The sequence below is a fragment of the Orbicella franksi genome, chromosome 9 (assembly GCF_964199315.1).
Source record: "Orbicella franksi chromosome 9, jaOrbFran1.1, whole genome shotgun sequence".
Lineage (NCBI taxonomy): Eukaryota > Metazoa > Cnidaria > Anthozoa > Scleractinia > Merulinidae > Orbicella > Orbicella franksi.
In genome coordinates, this window is record NC_138153.1 from 23,112,118 (window position 1) to 23,118,117 (window position 6,000).

At 37.9% G+C, this 6,000-nt stretch overlaps 2 non-coding genes across 2 annotated transcripts; both read right to left on the minus strand.

Annotated features, from left to right (window-relative positions):
* Positions 1–1,570: 1,570 nt before the first annotated feature.
* Positions 1,571–1,644, minus strand: Trnan-guu (transfer RNA asparagine (anticodon GUU)). The gene has a single exon. It is a non-coding gene; the product is annotated as a tRNA-Asn (tRNA).
* Positions 1,645–3,673: 2,029 nt separating this feature from the next.
* On the minus strand, positions 3,674–3,746 carry Trnai-gau (transfer RNA isoleucine (anticodon GAU)). The gene has a single exon. It is a non-coding gene; the product is annotated as a tRNA-Ile (tRNA).
* Between the last annotated feature and the right edge of the window lie 2,254 nt (positions 3,747–6,000).

Below are 6,000 nucleotides of genomic sequence, written 5' to 3' on the forward strand. Positions count from 1 at the left end.
ACCTTCACAAACGCAATATTTTTACCGTCAACCGTCAAATGAGCAAGCCAATATTAGCCGTCAAATGTCTCAGATATCCTTAATTAAGAACTAAACGATTGACTTTGGGCAAGGTATGCTGTTTATAAAGGAACGTTTTAATATATCACAAAAAGTATGCTTATGTTCAAGTCCTTCAACTTCTAGTCACGGGAGCAGGCGATTAATGCACGCGGCGGTAATAAAGGTGATGTAATTACGTTAATAAGATAAACATTTGAAGAGTAAAGATGCAATATTGAATGCACAAATTATAGTACTAATTGGATTACTCAAATATGGACAAATTTGTAGCCTTGTATGAAAAATTACAGCCAAATTTGCTTCAACCGTCAAAAAACCAATAATGATAACGATCACGATAATAACGGTTTATTCACATCACATCCGCGCAGTGGCTGTTTGTTTCAGAAGACCTACTAACATGCAATACAACTAAAAATTCGGCAGGTATATTTTGCAGGGCGCAGGTTGCAGGTTGCAAGTTGAAATTTAATTATAACGGGAAAACCGCTGGCACTAAAAATAATTAATAACCTATATACTCGTCAGGGGTTCTTATATAAAGTAGTTCGCCTCTTTCACGTAGTGAAAACACGATCGATCCGCTATAAGTACTTATCGATCGACACGCTGAGACCAGTGAAATCTCTTCAAAGCCATCTGAATGGCCGCTTCACAGATGTTTCCATCTATTCCAGATTTGGCTCGGGTCTTCCTATAGGACTTTACGTGCGAATTTTTATTTTAGCTTGCCATTAATGTATACAAATTAGGACTATTTAAACGCTACGGTTTCCTAGCGCGCCAATCTTTTCAACGTTTTCTATAGCTTCAAGTTAATATTGTTGCGGAATCTATACTCTACCTAGCTTCACCGTCATCGCTACAGTCAGAAAACATTTGTAAGTCTTTACATTTTGTCCTGTATTTTTCTTATCGCTCGGCTCTTCTTCACATGTATTTTCATTATTTTTCTAGTCGAACCTCGCTCGATCTTTCAATACTCAACGGGCTCATCGAGTCTCTTCAACAGAGCGTGAGTTCGAAATCTCTAGGCGTAACGTCAACAAGAACTGCAAGCTACACTTCCCTTAACAACAGAAAATTGCCATTACAAATGAAGCAAATAAATAAAGAAATGAGATAATATAAGATTTTAACCGACGGAATATACTACCACAAGCTCAGTGTGCCTTTATTTTGGTACTCAAATGTTTCTTCAAAAACAATAATTCACTGCAGGCTTAAAATCATAGGAATATACTCTCCTCCCATCGCTTCGGCGGGTTTGGTACTTAGATGGAAGTCACCGTTCCGAGCGATTGTAAACAGCGTCATGTAACAGTCACGGTAAGTCTACCACCTGCACGTTTCTTTTAACTGCCAGCGGTTTTCCAGTTATAATTAAATTTCAACCTGCAACCTGTAACCTGCGCCCTGCAAAATATACCTGCCGCTAAAAATTACGCTAACAGGATGGACTCTTGTCGCTAACTATATAGAAAACAATTATCAAAGGAGAAAGAATCGTCCCCGGGTGGGCTTGAACCACCAACCTTTCGGTTAACAGCCGAACGCGCTAGCCGATTGCACCACGAAGACCTCCATGGAGGGAGTTTGTACGATTTTCATCAAGTTGAATTGTGTGGATGAAATTTTAACTTGCGTAAGGTTTCTGCTACATTATTGTATCTTGCTCGAAAGACATGAAAAGCGAAAAACCAGGGAAGTTGGATAGTAACTGTCTGAGCCAATAAGCCAACAAATAACTGGTGTTATATAGTACCAGTTCAATAGAGAGAAGTAGGTTAAGACCTTTCTCAAAGGAATATTCAACGACGTTTGGCCTGTTGGTCTAGTGGCAAATCTCGACCTCCGATTGAACTTCAACCAAATGTGGCTTATAAAATATCTTGTGCCGACTGCTCATGGAGTTATGTAGGCGAGACTGGCAGATGCTTTGAAACGAGAAAAAAAAGAACACATGAGGAATGTGATGTCTTACGCAAGAGGTTCCAACGTCGCTAAACACGCTTGGTCTTCAAATCACTCTATTGACTTTAAAAATTCCCAAGTGATTGACAAGGGTTCTTCACGTATTCGTAAGACGCTAGAATCTTGGCACACCCCTTATATTTTTCCATTTTAATATATTCTTTTTATAGTTCCACCTATTTGTGTATATATTTGTAGTTGTTATCTTTTCCACTTTTTATCCATCGAAGGCTGTAGCCTGACAGCCAAAAGCTCTGAAAGTTTTAACTTTATATAGCCAGTGAACGTTTTTTATAAATTTTTAAAATAATATTATCGTATCGATCCCGGTATCTTCCGCATGCAAAGCGGGCGTTCTACCATTTGAGCTAATCCCCTGATTGTTACATAATAAAACAGAGTTTTAGATAAAATAAATTACTAGTTTGTGGCACAAGCTATTGTCATAATATTGTCATAATATTGTCATATTATTGTCATAATATTGTCACAAGCATATTTATGTCATAATATTACAACAAAAAAATAACTACTAAATAATATAACTGACGCAGCAAAGTCTGCTATTATACTTTAACATCCCTTAATTATGGTTAATTTACTTGTCAAAATTACTATTACTTCAGTATATTTTTACCCTCAAAATACAAGATGCCATAAAACAGTTCATAAAGAAATTGAGCATGCAATCATTAAAACACTGACGAAGTCAAATAAAAAAATGAAAAAAATGTTTGCGGCCGGGCTTTATTCGAGAAGATCTACTTACACGTATTACAACTAAAAATTATGAAAACAGGATGGATGGATGGAATCCTGACGCTAACTGTATAGAAAATAATTACCAAAACAAAAAGAACCGTCCGCGGGTGGGCTTCAACCACCAGCCTTTCGGTTAACAGCCCAACGCGCTAACCGATTCCGCCACGGAGACTTCCTTCGAAGGATTTTGTACAATTTTCATCAAATTTATTTTTGTGGAAGAAATTTTAACTTGTGTAAGGTTTCTGCTACATTGTGTCATGCTCGAAAGACATGAAAACCGAAAACCCGGAAGATTTGGATAGTAAATATCTTGGCCAATGAGACAACACATAACAGGTATTACAGTACCAGTTCAACAGAAAAAGGTAGATTAAGACTTTTGTCAAATGTTGTCCAACCACGTGTGGCCTGTTGGTCTAGTGGTATGATTCTCGCTTTGGTGCTAGAGGTCCCGGGTTCCGCTCCCGGACAGGCCTTTTTTAATACTCTTTTGTCAATGAAAACAACATCATAACGAAACAGACAATTTTACGATGGTTTTTGTGACGTCACAACGGCCATATGAAACAACGGAATACCTTTCTTCTTTAAATAATCACTTTTATTTTTGCACAGACAATTCCAAGTGACTACTACGAAGCCCTTCTAGATTAAAATAGGACTTAACCAACTGTTTCTGTTGGCCGGGAAACATTTCCAACGACTTCTAGGAAAATATTAAACTAAAGTAGTTTTGATCTAGTCCTCTTGTTTTGAACTTATCAGGGGGAATTAACAAACGAAACAAAATAAAGGAAAAGAGAAATCAGAGTACAGTCAGTTAGAAATCTTAAAATGGTATTTTCCAGATGGTTTACTTAAAAGGAAAAGTTGGTCCGTGTGAGGGTCGAACTCACGACCTTGGCGTTATCAGCACCACGCTCTACCGACTGAGCTAACGGACCAGACAAATTAACCTCGGTGCCGTTTTTTTAGGAGTGACTTCCTGTAAATACTACGGATAGCTGTGCAAAATGGAAAAATCGGATTCCCTCAAACTTTTTCACAAGAAAGCCCTCTGGAAACTATTTAGGAAAATACAACTTTTAGTTCGTTTGGATTTATATTTTTCAAGTAAAGCGATTTTTTAATTTTCACCCTTGGAGAAGCCCTCGAACCACTGAAAAATGTGCTTCGTATTTGCGACTCGTGTAAGAAAACTAAAACAATTATCAAATCTATTTCGATATTACACAATTCAATGACCCTTCCTTTACAAAGCACAGTTATTAGAATTGGAAAAGGTTCAAACCTGAATTTTTAAAAAAATTTCAAATTTACCCTCCTAAACAGCATTATCAGAAAGCTCGATTTTGGCAAATTTCAACGGCAAAACTCCCTACCTGGTACATGGATTCCGCTGTAAAGATGGTATTCTATAGAAAGAGTGAGGCTTCCTCTATCGTTCTGTGAAATAAAATTTTGGGGCAACTTAAACTGCGAATTTAGACGACCGAAAATATTTACGGTACTCGCTTGAAGTTTATGACCTTTGAACTTACAGTTGTCTTCATGAATACAAGAGATAACCTAAACAACAGTGGGAATTTTAGCCTGAATGCGACCCTTTCCCCTATTTAAATGATTTATAGTTATTTTTTATCTTCTGTGGGCAATTTATCTAAAGTAATATTTTTTTTACACGGAAAAGGAGTGCTAACTTGTTTATGAGTACGTGCGTATTTGTTTACTGAAGCGGAAATTTGTGGATATTAAATTTATTCCATCTAAGTTCTATTTCGTGTGCTGCAAGGCGTTTCGCGTTCTCATTAAAACAAAATGGTACTGCCAAGTAGAAGGTTTTCTTCTCAGATTTTAAAACAATATGTAGTTTTTGACTTACCGTCCACATGCATGGCTTGATTTACTCAGCAGCGTTACACCGGGTGTGATAGCGCTAAGATGGCGTGACGATAATTGACAAATCGCTTTTCGCGAATCGAATTCATCAAAAAATATGTATATATAATATCTTTCTTTGAGACTACTTGATAAAGACTGTTGTGAAATAAGTCTGCAAATTTTGAAACTCTCATTACTGTGAAATAAAAAACCTGGATGTACTATTTTTATGCCACGGTCGTGTGATCCTCGAGTGTGGTATCACATGACAATAACAACTAAGAAATGGCCACCTGCAGTTATTCTCAAATCGTTGGGGGCAGGTGCGGTCCTAGTTACCAATCCCGCACATGTTCAATGTGTTTTAATTCGAAAATGTGACAAAGACATTCAAGGTGATTTGAAGGCTATTGATGTGAGCGATTAATTCTTCTCTGGACGAAGCAAGGCTACTGTTAGCTAGAGCAGGTCAGTGTACTCGTAATTCAATTTTCTCTTTAGATCGAAAATATTGCGGAAGATTATCGAGAAAATACTGAGTGCTACGGTAACAGACAATCACCATGAGGCCCAATAAGGCGTGATTTCATGATACCGAAGTCAAAATCTAATGGCACTCTTTCAATGTAGCTGACCGTGCAAAAGCGTAATAGTCTCTTGAGACTATAGTCTCTTGAGTTATATTGCGGCCCGGCTATTTACGTTTCTCCCACGAAAATGATCCCAATTACTAACCACGTGGAGAAGAGGGACTAGAAATTAAAGGTGGGGCAGGGGGGGAATACTTGTCGGCTTGCCTCACTACAGAGATAAGTCAAGAGAAACTTTAAGGTAGTAACATATAAGGGAATTACATATATGACTGAAAAAATAATAATAATTTGTAGACCCCGCTTGTTGTTATGAAAATCCGCGAATCTGATGACTTTTCGCATTGTTGTCCTCTTGCTTGTTAAATAAGGTATAAAGGCACCTACCAGCATTGAATCCCATTCACTGAACAAAAACGCGGATGGTTCCTCTGCTTTCTTCTGTCGCCGAAACATTCTCCCGTATCATTTAAATTGCGTAAGAAAGCGGAGTCCTATAATACTGCGCGACATTTTCTGTGATGCCTTTCTCAATGTTATCCAAGGGCTTACATCCCCGGGCTTACGTTGCCGTCGCATGGTTTTTCGAGACCCTTACCTTTAGACTAAACTTCCAGTAAACGCATATCACACATTTTGTTTCCAAAGTTGTTTTGACGTGGATGAAGGTAATTTGAACACAATAGTATGCTCTCGTCATGAGGACCTATGCGGGATAAGGTGGCGT